Source organism: Lepus europaeus, unplaced genomic scaffold (assembly GCF_033115175.1).
Source record: "Lepus europaeus isolate LE1 unplaced genomic scaffold, mLepTim1.pri SCAFFOLD_3_1, whole genome shotgun sequence".
Taxonomy (NCBI): domain Eukaryota; kingdom Metazoa; phylum Chordata; class Mammalia; order Lagomorpha; family Leporidae; genus Lepus; species Lepus europaeus.
In genome coordinates, this window is record NW_026909276.1 from 8,625,034 (window position 1) to 8,638,662 (window position 13,629).

Consider the following 13,629-nt stretch of genomic DNA (forward strand, 5'->3'; position numbering starts at 1 on the left):
AAATTTACAAATATGCTTCTTTATCTAACAAAATTACACCCTGTCTCTAACTATGTGAAACTGCTATCAGTTTTTTTTTAAAAAAAGCAAAGATTTGGGTGATAAATTTGTCACAGTGCATTAAGTCACTGCTTGAGATGTCTGAATCCCATATGGGACTCTGGTTTGGTTAATCTTCCTGCTAATGTGACAGGTAGGCAATGCTTGATGGTCAAAGTGTTTGCATGGTTACCCATGTGGGAGACTTGGTAGGGATTCCTAGGTCCTTATTTTAATGTGGCTTGTCTTATTTTGTGGGGATTTGAGAAATTAAATCATGGATTTAAAAATATATGTTCCCAACATACTTATTTCGTACTATGCATTTTAAAAAAGACAGAAATCTTACAAAAAGTCAGATGCTTTCATGTCGGTTTCAGATAACAAAAAAGATAAAATCATGTAGTGCATAAAGGAGGAAAAAAATCTGAAAAACAGGTACAAAGAGTTGAAAAGTTCAAAGGTAAAGCAAAGACATACAAAATAGATGGCTATACTGGTGGCCACCTCAACTCCAAGGACTTTAAAATTAAAGGTGGTACAGCAGATATATAGTGGGCACTTCATAGTAACAAAAGTTTAGATAAAATTACAAATATATATTTTGTTAACAAAAATGCCCAGCTTTTTTATGAAAAAGAAGACAAATGTCATTCTAAAACAGTATTTGGAGATGCCAATATCCTATTTTCAATAATGGACAGAAAAACAGTGTGGGCCAGTACTGTGGCTCAGTGGGTTAATGCCCTGGCCTGAAGCTCCAGCATACCATATGGGCACCGGTTCTAGTCCCTTTTGCTCCTCTTCTGATACAGCTCTCTGCTATGGCCTGGGAAGGCAGTGGAAGATGGCCCAGGTCCTTGGGCCTCTGCATTGGTGTGGGAGACCTGTAAGAAGCTCCTGGCTCTTGCCTTCAGATCCGTGCAGCTCCAGCCATTGCAGCCAGTTAGGGAGTGAACCATCGGAGGGAAGACCTCTCTCTCTCTCTGCCTCTCCTCTCTGTGTAAATATGACTTTCAAATAAATAAATAAATCTTAAAAAAAAACTATGAAAAAGCCTGAATAGGATAATGAAGACTTGAGCATTATAAAATGACACAATTAATTGACTGATATCACACCATTCAAGAAAACAAGCATTCTACTGAAATGTGCACACAACATTTTCCACAGAAAACCATATGCTAGGTCACAAATAGCATATATCTTATTGACTGAAATAATTTTCTCTGATCACAATTCAGTGTAGACATTTGACCTATGGTTAAGGAAATGCTTAGTATGCCCAAATAGAAACCAGAGAGCCAAGTGAGGAACAGGTGACGGAGAGAAAATAAGGCAGGAAGGGGTTAAAATGGAGTCGCTTGGCTAACTGCATATTGTTCTGCTTTTGTACAAAATAGCTGGGCTTGCAAAATGCTTTCATGAGCTAGTTGAACTTTAGCTGGACTTGTAGCATGTGATGATTATGAGATAATTGAGCATGTGATAATTATTTTAGGAGCTATGTTAAGTTTTTGGTCACGATGACCCCGTGTTTGTGCTTGCTCAAGGTTTTTGTCCCTTACCCTGGAAAAACCCATTATTTTGTGATAATGTGTCATGCTGTGGTTTATCTTGTGATCCTCTGTATGCTGATGTTGTGGTTTTAAATCTTAAATACTCTGTGCGGTTGATGATCGGGGCCTCTCTTCTCGCACTGCACCAGAGGGTGTTGTTGTGCTTAGAGTTGGCCCATCTGCGCAGATGTAATAAACTTCCTCATGCTTCTTGCAGCGATTGGACTGGAATTCGTGTTTCTGGGGTCGGTAAAAGTGTGAGATACCTTTCGGGGGTCTTACATTCTTGGGGGCTCGTCCGGGATTCGAGACCCCAGACCCACGCTCCATTTTCCAATCGGAGGTAAGTCTTTGCTGTTTTAAGTATTTTTGTGTGTTTTGTTGATTTTTTTATTATTTTATTTTTTCCCGGAGCGCTTGACGTACCGGAGGTTTATGTTTTACTGAAATTGTGCCTGCAGGACCTGTATCTATATCGAGCCGACAGTGGGTAGGGGCAGACGTGCCCGGTCCCCCGGGCTCGAACCACTGGAGGATGCTCCGGTGGTGGAGGGGACGTGGAATCCCCCTCCTTCTTTAATTTTTGTTCCGTGGGAGGTGGCAGCTCCCCTCGGAAGTTCTGAAGCTTAATTTTTGTTCCGTGGGAGGTGGCAGCTCCCCTCGGAAGTTTAGGTTTCAGTTTTAAAAGGTCTTCTTCCCCGGGAGAAGGGCTGGTGGCAGCAGCCACTCCCGTCGGAAGTTTTGGTTTTAGTTTTGTCTTGGTTTTTGTCTTGGTTTTGCGCGCAGTGTCTTTGTGAAGTCTTGTGATTGTTTTCTGTGTTTTAATATACTTTCCTTATTTGCCTTTCCCCTTCAATATGGGACATCTTTGAGTCTTACTTTATGAGTCTTAATTGGGAAAACTGCAACGCGAAGTTGTTTATGTTGTTTATCTGTTTTCAGTGTTTGAGTGATTACCCAGCTGATCAGAAGTGTACTAATTGTTGGCCAAACCGCTTGACTCTGACAGCTTAAATTCTAAACTGAGTCTTCCAACTTTGGGCTTCCAGTCGGATCCCTGGAACTCTCAAAGGATGAGACTCTAAAATTTGTTAAAGTAACCGCTGCTTGAGTCAATTCAGATTATGTAAAATATATTAAAATGTTGTAAATGGTGTCAGACCTATGCTGTATTTATGTTTTTGCTTTTCAGCTAGAGTGGTCTTATAAAAATAAGAGTAAATTCTGTGTATACAAGTCTTTATGTTGTTAACATTGGTTTAGAGAATTAAGTTAATGCTAAAGCCCTTTGGTTTGCTTGGTAGCTCACTTACTCGGGTTTTACATGTCTTTGATATGCTTTAGACATGTTTCTCTTAACGATGAAGATCTTTTCAAAGTTATGTCCATGTTTGCTGTCCAGGAGGAGTTATTCTTATGTTACTTAAAAGCATGGAAATGTAATTTTGACTTTTAATTCAGATAATGGTGTGATATTCATTAATAACTCAGTGTCTTAAGCCATCTAGGCATCAATGCTAAGCAAAATGTAAAGAAATGTATTGTATTTTTCACATCTTAAATTCGATAAGAGAGACTGTTTGAGTTTGTTAACATGTATTCTCATAGATTGTCTATACATAACAATTCAAGACTATGTAAAAGTAACTACAGGTATAAAGTTTCAGAAAATGTGAGCAAGTCATAAAAAGTTTTAAAAGGTTTACAACTTTAAAATTGTTTACAGAGTTTTCTTTAAGTTAAGTGCTAATGCCAAAATTACATTGACCTAAAGTTAAAGTCTGATCTTCTGTTACAACAATAAGGTTGCAAAAATTGTAATGTCTATTTTAACAGTGTCTGCTGAATCAGTTACTCTGCCATTTTTAGAGTTAGGTCCTATGAGCTCTTTTTGACTCTGTGGTTATCATTTCAGGATGTTAAGGAATTCTATTTTGATCAGATACTCTAAGTTCTCTTGGCACCTTTAACAGACTTTCTAAAAATCCAAGTTCTAAATTATCCGAACTTTTGACACCCCCAGAGGGCCCCTGGAGATGTCAAAAAGAGATCTCTCATCTTGCAGAGATAATAACCAATCGGCTGTTTAAATTAAAAGTGGTGCCAAGATGTAAAATGATGCTAAACTTCAGCTATAAACATGTTTCTTTCTAGCTGCTCCAGTCTCTGGCTCAGAAGCCAGATCCTTTAAAGAGGGACCGATGAAGTCTCCGTCCAGCTAACGCTAAACAACCAGGCGTTGCTAGTTCAAATGTATTGCTAGTTCAAATGTGGATCAAACAGGAGGTCTAGCCAAAAGGGAAACAAATAGTTAAGATTGTACAAACCTACAAAAATGTAACAATTACAGATAGTAATAGGCTACTATCATTATGGCTAAATGGTTACCCACCGTGTTCCATCCGCTAAAAAAATTTTTGTTGTCTTACAAATATTTAATGAAACCCGAATCACTAATTTCAGAGTGATGCAAAATGTTAGCTCATTTGTTAATTGGACTGTGTGCGCCTCAACATGTCTGTTTATTAAAATGGTACTGTTTTTTTTTATGCTCCTGACATTGGTGCCCTTTTTGAAAACCAGAAGAAAAATGGAGAAGGAAAAATCCGATAAAACAGAGGAGGATGAAGCAGAGGAGGGAGGACCCCCGGCCCGTTCTAACTGGCCGTCCTCCTCCTCCATATAACTGGGAAAACAAGCCCTGACAGGACTTGCAGGGCCTGTTTTACTAACATTAATTTTACTACACTCAAATGGAACTCTGTAAAAGACTCAGTCTCTACTGCCAGACTCTCCTGAGGAGCTTAGCTGAAGGGGTTAAAGTTTTTTAGTTAAAAAAGGGGAAGTTTAAAATGGGCTAAGAAAGAGGAACCAACTAGGATCCTGGCCACCACAGTTAAAAGAAAGCAGAAGTAAGGGAGAATCAGGGACCCCGGGAGACTGGCAAAAGCACAGAAAAGTGCCCAAAAGGACAAGTCTACCTAAGGTCCGACTAACAACGAGAGTCAAGTGGTGTACGACTGCCACACGAGACTAAACTGACCGAAACGGCCCCTGCAAGACGACAAGAGAGAAGACGACAGCAGCGGAGTGGTGAGACTGGGCGACAGCGGCCCCTCGGCCCCTCCCTCATTGGGACACGTCTGGGTTTCCACCTTCAACCCCCCGAGGACTCTGCTCGGCAGGCAGGGCTGATCGCTATGGACCATGCACTCCGTGCAGCTAAGAAAAAGGAGCGGGTGGCAATGCACAAGAACAGCAGGTACGCTCTTGCCACTACCCACGGGGAACTCAAAATGGACAGAGGCTTTATCGACCAGGAAGAAGAATTGCGCCAATGTTTCCCTGATTTGGACTACCAAAGGTACTGGGGTCAGACACCGGGCCGGCTTTCGTCTCCAGGGTAAGTCAGATGGTGGCACAGGTGTTAAGAATAATAAGTTACATTGTGTTTATAGGGTAAGTCAGATGGTGGTAGCGGTAGCCAAGGTACTGGGGATATAGTTAGGTAAAACGTATAATTAATGGTGGAGACTGGCACTGGAGACTGGGTCAAATTGCTGCTACACATTTTTATAATGCTACATATCTTTTATATGCTGCTGCATTTTTGCAATTTCCCTATTCTGCCAGGCTTTGCTTAAATGTCTGCCTTTTAGGGCTTTAAAAGGCTTCCTGAAGAAGCAGTCCTTGGCTCTGCTCTCCGAGCAGCAGAAGATGAGTGACTGCGAGTTTGCCTATGTACATATGCTGGCTTAGGACTATTTGCTGTATATCCTGAAGATGCCGCAGCCTGGACAGGGATTGCGCAAGACGTCCAGAGTGCTGCAGAACGTCACCTTTTCCATCCAGCAAGAAGTGGAAGAGGCTCTGCTTTATACATAATTCTGGTTAAAAGATTTTTCTGGAAGTTACCAAACAGATTTGTGTAATATTGTCATTGCTAAAGAAGAAGTATTGCTGACCCTGCATAATAAATAGGCTTCTTTAGTTTATTAAAAGTAAAATTGTTTATCACCCACGCCTTGGTCCTGACCCAGCAGTGCCAAAGTTTAAAAATAAAGGACATAAAAGAAAAGAGTATTGTTGGTAAGAAGGGCTAAAGGAAAAAAGAGCTTTTTATATAAGGAAAGGACATGGTTTGTAAGAATGACTTTATCCGGATGGCTAGTTTACTCTAGACTGAAATGAAAATGGTAAAATGTTTAAAGTAAGTCGAAGAGGGTGTGTGAAAGTCACAAAAAGTGTTTGGGTCAATTCAGCTCAACAGGCACCAGGTATTAACCCAAATTTGTATGACTTCTTTAGGGATGTGTTTTTTGTTTCTGTCTTTGTTGTATTTTCTGTTTTTAAATTCTGATGCCTTTTTGTAATTTTTTTCTATCCTGCGGGACATGCTTCCCCTACCCTGCAGACTTGCTTTTGTGCTCATGAAGTCGGCTGCAGGGCATAGAGATGTGCTTGTAAATCTGTGTCTGGCAGCGGATTTGTTGGGCGCCGGTAATGGGCAGCCCACATATTTCAATAACAATCACGTGGGAGGAAGAAACACCTGGGACATCTCCGGCCTGTTTTATAATCAGACTCCCCTATGAAACAAAGGACCGGGCGGAAGCGTATACTTAATTACCTCTTAATTCTAATTGATACCATTGTGGGATTTTTAATTTCTTTTCGAAAGATGCAACTGATATTTTAAACACCCTGCTTCCTTTCTTTATTTTAGGCCTTTACAAAATTTAAAAAGTAATTCCTAAAATTTTAAGATTAAAATTTGACAAAAAGAAAAGGGGGGAATGAGAGAAAATAAGGCAGGAAGGGGTTAAAATGGAGTCGCTTGGCTAACTGCATATTGTTCTGCTTTTGTACAAAATAGCTGGGCTTGCAAAATGCTTTCATGAGCTAGTTGAACTTTAGCTGGACTTGTAGCATGTGATGATTATGAGATAATTGAGCATGTGATAATTATTTTAGGAGCTATGTTAAGTTTTTGGTCACGATGACCCCGTGTTTGTGCTTGCTCAAGGTTTTTGTCCCTTACCCTGGAAAAACCCATTATTTTGTGATAATGTGTCATGCTGTGGTTTATCTTGTGATCCTCTGTATGCTGATGTTGTGGTTTTAAATCTTAAATACTCTGTGCGGTTGATGATCGGGGCCTCTCTTCTCGCACTGCACCAGAGGGTGTTGTTGTGCTTAGAGTTGGCCCATCTGCGCAGATGTAATAAACTTCCTCATGCTTCTTGCAGCGATTGGACTGGAATTCGTGTTTCTGGGGTCGGTAAAAGTGTGAGATACCTTTCGGGGGTCTTACAGGTGACCAATATAAAGTAAGGGTTTCAAGCCTTCAGCCATGTTGGATAATTCTGGTCAGCAAAACCCTGGTAGCTGAATGGCAGTTGTGGGCTTAGGTAGTGTAGTGTAGTATATTTATTTTTTAAGTAAATATAAATTTCTAAAGTACAGCTTTTGGATTACAGTGGCTTTCCCCTCCCATAACTTCCGTTCCACCTGAAAACCTCCCAACTCCCGCTCCCTCTCCCATCCTCTTGTTTATGGTGTCAGTAATCATGCTAGGCCCTTGTCATGAGTTCCAAGGCTGTGGAAGCCTTTTGATTTCGCCACTCTGATCTTATTTAGACAAGCTCATAGTCAAAGTGGAAGTTCTCTCCTCCCTTCAGAGAAAGGTACCTCCTTCTTTGATGGCCCCGTTCTTTCCACTGGGATCTCACTCGCAGAGATCTTTCATTTAGGTCTTTTTTTTTGACAGAGTGTCTTGGCTTTCCATGCCTGAAATACTCTCATGGGCTTTTCAGCCTGATCCGAATGCCTTGAGGGCTGATTCTGAGGCCAGAGTGTTGTTTATTACGTCTGCCATTCTATGAGTCTGCTGTGTATACCACTTCCCATGTTGGATCTTTCTTTCCTTTTTAATTCTATCAGCTGGTATTAACATACACTATTCTTGTTTATGTGAACCCTTTGACTCTTAATCCTATCATTATGGTCAACTATGAACTGAAACTGATCACTTTGACTAGTGAGATAGCATTAGTACATGCCAATACATGGGATTGTATTGGAATCCCCTGGCACGTTTCTAACTCTACCATTAGGGGCAAGTCCAATTGAGCATTGACAAACTGTACATATCCTCACTCTCTTATTCCCACTTTTGTATTTAACAGGGATCTTCAGTTAAAATAAACACCTAAGGATAATTTTGTGTCAATTAAAGAGTTCAACCAATAGTATTAAGTAGAACAAAAAATATTAAAAGGGATAAAGTATTAAGTTGTTCCTCGACAGTCAGGACAAGGGCTGATAAAGCCATTGTTTCTCATAGTGTCCATTTCACTCCAATAGGTTTTCTTTTTGGTGCTCAGTTAGTTGTTACCAATCAGGGAGGAAATATATTTGTCCCTATGGGACTGGCATATTTCACTCAACATGTTTTCCAGATTCCTCCGTTTTGTTGCAAATGACTGGATTTCATTACTTTTGCTACATAGTATTCTATAAAGTACAAATCCCATAATTTTTTTATCCAGTCTACTGTTGATGGGCATTTAGGTTGATTCCAGGTCATAGCTATTGTGAATTGAGCTGCAATAAACATTAAGGTGCAGATGGCTTTTTTGATTGCCAATTTAATTTCCTTTGGGTAAATTCCAAGGAGTGAGATGGCTGGGTTGTATGGTAGGGTTATATTCAGGTTTCTGTGGACTCTCCAGACTAACTTCCATAGTAGCTTTACAGTTTGCATTCCCACCAACATGGGTTAGTGTCCCTTTTTCCTACATCCTTGCCAGCATCTGTAGTTAGTAGATTTCTGAATGTGAGCCATTCTAACTGGGGTGAGGCGAAACCTCATTGTGGTTTTGATTTACATTTCCCTGATTGCTAATGATCCTGAACATTTTTTCATGTGCCTGTTGGCCATTTGGATTTCCTCTTTTGAAAAATGTCTATTGAGGTCCTTGGCCCTTCTCTTCAGTGGGTTGTTTGCATTCTATTGAATGGGGAAAAGTTGGAAGCATTTCCACTGAGATCTGGTACCAGACAGAGATTCCCACTCTCACCATTATTATTCAATACAGCACTGGAAGTTACAGCCAGAGCCGTTAGGCAGGAAACGTATTTAAAAGGATACAAATATGGAAGGAAGTAGTCAAATAATCCCTCTTTGCAGATTATATGATTCTTTTTTTTTATTAAACTTTTATTTAATGAATAAAAATTTCCAAAGTACAGCTTATGGATTACAATGGCTTCCCCCCCCATAACTTCCCTCCCACCCGCAACCCTCCCCTTTCCCGCTCCCTCTCCCCTTTCATTCACATCAAGATTCATTTTAATTCTCTTTATATACAGAAGATCAGTTTAGTATATATTAAGTATATTAAGTAAAGATTTCAACAGTTTGCCCCCATATAGCAACACAAAGTGAAAAAAAAATACTGTTGGAGTACTAGTTATAGCATTAAATAAGAGTGTACAGCACATTAAAGACAGAGATCCTACATGATATTTTTAAAAAATTAATTAATTTTCTATGCCATTTCCAATTTAACACCAGTTTTTTTTATTTCCAATTATCTTTATATACAGAAGATCGATTCAGTATATAATTAGTAAAGATTTCATCAGTTTGCATCCACACAGTAACACAAAGTGTAAAAATACTGTTTCAGTATTAGTTATAGCATCATTGCACATTAGACAACACATTAAGGACAGATCCCACATGAGATGTAAGTCCACAGTGACTCATGTTGTTGACTTAACAATTTGACACTCTTGTTTATGGCATCAGTAATCTCCCTAGGCTCTAGTCATGAGTTGCCAGGGCTATGGAAGCCTTTAGAGTTCGCCGACTTTGATCTTATTCCGATAGGGTCATAGTCAAAGTGGAAGTTCTCTCCTCCGTTCAGAGAAAGGTACCTCCATCTTTGATGGCCCCATTCTTTCCACTGGGATCTCACTCACAGAGATCTTTCATTTAGGTCTTCTTTTTTTTTCTTTTCCATGGTGTCTTAGCTTTCCATGCCTACAATACTCTCATGATCTCTTCAGCCAGGCTGAAGATGATATGATTTTTTATAAGGGATACAAAGAACTCTAAGAGACTGTTGGAACTCATAGAAGAGTTTGGAAAAGTAGCAGGATATAAAATCAATGCACAAAAATCAATAGCATTTGTATACACAGGCCATGCCATGGCTGAGAAAGAACTTCTAAGATGATCAATCCCATTCACAATAGCCACAAAAACAATCAAATACCTTGGAATAAACTTAACCAAGGATGTCAAAGATCTCTATGATGAGAATTACAAAATCTTAAAGAATGAAATAGAAGAGGAAACCAAAAAAAATGAAAAATCTTCGATGCTCATGGATTGGAAGAATCAATATCATCAAAATGCCCATTCTTCAAAAGCAATTTATAGATTCAATGAGACACCAATCAAAATATCAAAGACATTCTTCTCAGATCTAGAAAAAATGATGCTGAAATTCATATGGAGGCACAGGAGACCTCAAATAGCTAAAGCAATCTTGTTCAACAAAAAATAAGCTGGAGGCATCACAATACCAGATTTCAGGACATACTACAGGGCAGTTGAATCAAAACATCATGGTACTGGTACAGAAACAGATGGATACTGCAACAGACCTGAATAGAAACACCAGAAATCAATCCAAACATCTACAGCCAACTTATATTTGCTCAAGGATCTGAAACCAATTCCTGGAGCAAGGACATTCTATTCAACAAATGGTGCTGAGAAAACTGGATTTCCACATGCAGAAGCAAGAAGGAAGGCCCCCACTTTACACCTTACACAAAAATCCACTCAACATGAATTAAAGATCTAAATCTATGACCTGACACCATCAAATTTTTAGAGAACATTGGAGAAACCCTGCACGATATAGGCACAGGCAGAGACTTCTTGGAAAAGACCCTGGAGGCACAGATAGTCAAAGCCAAAATTGACAATTGGGGTTGCATCAAATTGAGAAGTTTCTGTACTGCAAAAGAAACAGTCAGGAAAGTGAAGAGGCAACCAACAGAATGGGAACAATATTTGTAAACTATGCAACAGATAAAAGATTAATAACTAGAATCTACAAAGAGATCAAGAAACTCCATAACAACAAAACAAACAACCCACTTAAGAGATGGGGCAATGTCAATAGACATTTTTCAAAAGAGGAAATCCAAATGGCCAAAAGACACACGAAAAAATGTTCAGAACACTTAGTTTTTAAGGGAGTTCAAGGGAGGAATGTCAGTCTTCTGTAACTTTAAGCTGTGTCAGTTTTTGGTCTCTGCCTAGGCCTGGAATTAAAATTTCTTGTTAATTCATTGGCAAATTTCATTTGAGGAGCTAGAGGTTAGCTTCTAGTCATTGACAATGGATAGAATTCCCACATTACCATTGTTACCGGAGAAATTGCAGGGCTCTTGTCTTGGCGCAAGAAAGAATTCAGGCGTGAGACAGAGAGTAGTGGGAGGTAAAAGTAGCAAAGTTTATTAGGGTAGGGACATCCATAAAAATGGATGGGCACCTCTCCAGACAGGACCTGAGAGAGGGTGCCCAGTCTACATTTAGGCTGGGGTTTTTAAAGAAGTAGGTCTTTGTCTTCACATGCTTCCACCTGGAAAGAAAGACTTAATGGATGTAAATGTTAAGAAGCTTCTTCCTGTGGAAGGTCTGAAACAAAGGACTTTATGGATGCAAATGTTATCAGACCTGAGGAAGGGAGCAGGGTGTTTGAGATGCAGATACTGGGCTGCACCTGGGAGATTGTGGAAGATTTATCAGGCAGGAAGCAGGAGGGGTGAGGGCCTCCACCTGGCAGGTTATCAGGTAGAAGGGGGCAGGGCAGGCAGGATGCGAAATCTGGGCTTCCCCTGAAACATTGTTAGGATGACTTTGAGATGCAGATGCATATAGATGTCTTCTCTTTAGGCCTGTCACACACACATAAGCTCATAACTGACTTCCTACCTAACACCATCATTCTACATTAAAATGTTGAGTTCTGGAAGAAGTAGATTTCACAATTAGAGAAAAGTGCAATTGGGAAAAAATAGATCAAGGGTAAGAGCACTGTAAGAGAAGGCAGATCATTATCACAAATTCCCACATGGTGGAGGTGATGGGTGCTCCCTTATGAAGATTGTGGAACTATCTGGTTTGATCATAAATCCTTCTGATATGTGTTTGTGTGATCTCACTGCTTTATTGCTAGTGCAGCAGGTTTTATTAGTCACTGTATATATTTGGCTTTGTCATAGGTAACTACATACCAGCAGGTATTCTAGAGTTAATCAGTTGTAAATTACCCTTTTAGCAAGTGAATATAAAGAACCATGAAACTGCTGTAGGTGTTGGAAATGCCTGAGTTAAGTAATTCAAAGCAATGGGTAAGTTTTTAAGAGCAACTTCCTGTTAAATATTAAGAATTTTTTTCACATTATGATAGAAAGGTTTTTCCTGTCAATAGATATTTCCCAATAAAAGTAGAAGTAGGAAAAGAATATCAGCTGGAATGTGCAGCAACCTAGTCTCTATTAAGGGAGAAGTGTACATCAAAAGCAAGAACTATTTTTATCTTTCAGCCTTTTAAAGATATATTTGAGTTGCTCAATTGACTCACAAAGTAGGCAGAATTATTCTATGGCTGAGTCTGAAAACTAGGGTGCATAGAGTTATAATTCTTTATAGGTGTGTAAAAGCAGAAGATCCCTGTAATTTAGCTGCACTGAGATGGAAAAAAAAACCCACACCCAATCAGTTCCTTTTCATTCAGGCTGCAATTGTTCCAAGGAAAATCTTTCATTCCAAATTTTTTAAAGATTTATTTTTATTTATTTGAAAGGCAGAGTTGCAGAGAGAGGTAGAGACTGAGAGAGAAAGAAATCCTCCATCCACTGGTTCACTCCCCAAGTGACCACAAAAGCCAGAGCTGAGCTGATCCCAAGCCAGGATAGTTCTCACAATACTTAGAAAGTCTCACTGGAAATCAATGTTTTCATCTACATCATGACTTTAAGCCACATTGTGTGCACTTTTATAATGTGATTTATGGTGGCAGGTATTTGTTCTTGTGGTACCTGCTCACTCTGAATAATCTGCAGAAAAAAGACAACAATAAATGGCTCCTCATTCACTTCTATGAGACAAAATGTTAAAAAGGATGCTAATACAGATTCAAATGAGGTTCACTGGCTCTCAAACTCCTTTGTGCATTGCCAAGAATTGTGATTGGGAGAAATTTACCTGCTAAAAAACTAAGAAGTTTCAAGAAAGGTCAGTTAGTTTCTGGGAAACTGCAACTTAGCAGATAACAGGGAATAGCAGTTTGGAAACCCCCCTTGTGCAATGGTTAAGATAATTAAACCTGATGTGTACTGAGATAAGCAGGAATGCTGTATACTAAACAAAAACCCCCTTCCCCTTTGTATTTACTTGCTTAAGATAACTTTGTGGTTTTTGCCTTTAAATACTGCCTGTAACCCTTGTCCAGGACCCTCACTCTCTCTCAGGAGGGAGGGGTCCGTTTTGCGCAAAATGTAAATAAAGCCACCTCTTGCATTTGCATCTTCTGGTCTGAGGATTTTTGAGTCTGGGGTCACGATCTAAAGGACCCAGCGGGGATTAGGGTCTTTCAGTTCACTGGCTCTCAAACTCCTGTGTGCATTGCCAAGAATTGTGATTGGGAGAACTAGGTAACAAAAGAACCAGTTCACTAAGGGAAAACAAGTAGAATGCCAAGCTAGATAGATCAGTCTTTGCGAAATGCAGCTCACTATTTAACTCTCTCTTTTTTTTTTTTTTTTTTGGACAGGCAGAGTGGATAGTGAGAGAGAGAGACAGAGAGAAAGGTCTTCCTTTTTGCCATTGGTTCACCCTCCAATGGCCGCTGCGGCCGGCACATCACGCTGATCCAAAGCCAGGAGCCAGGTGCTTCTCCTTGTCTCCCATGCGGGTGCAGGGCCCAAGCACTTGGGCCAT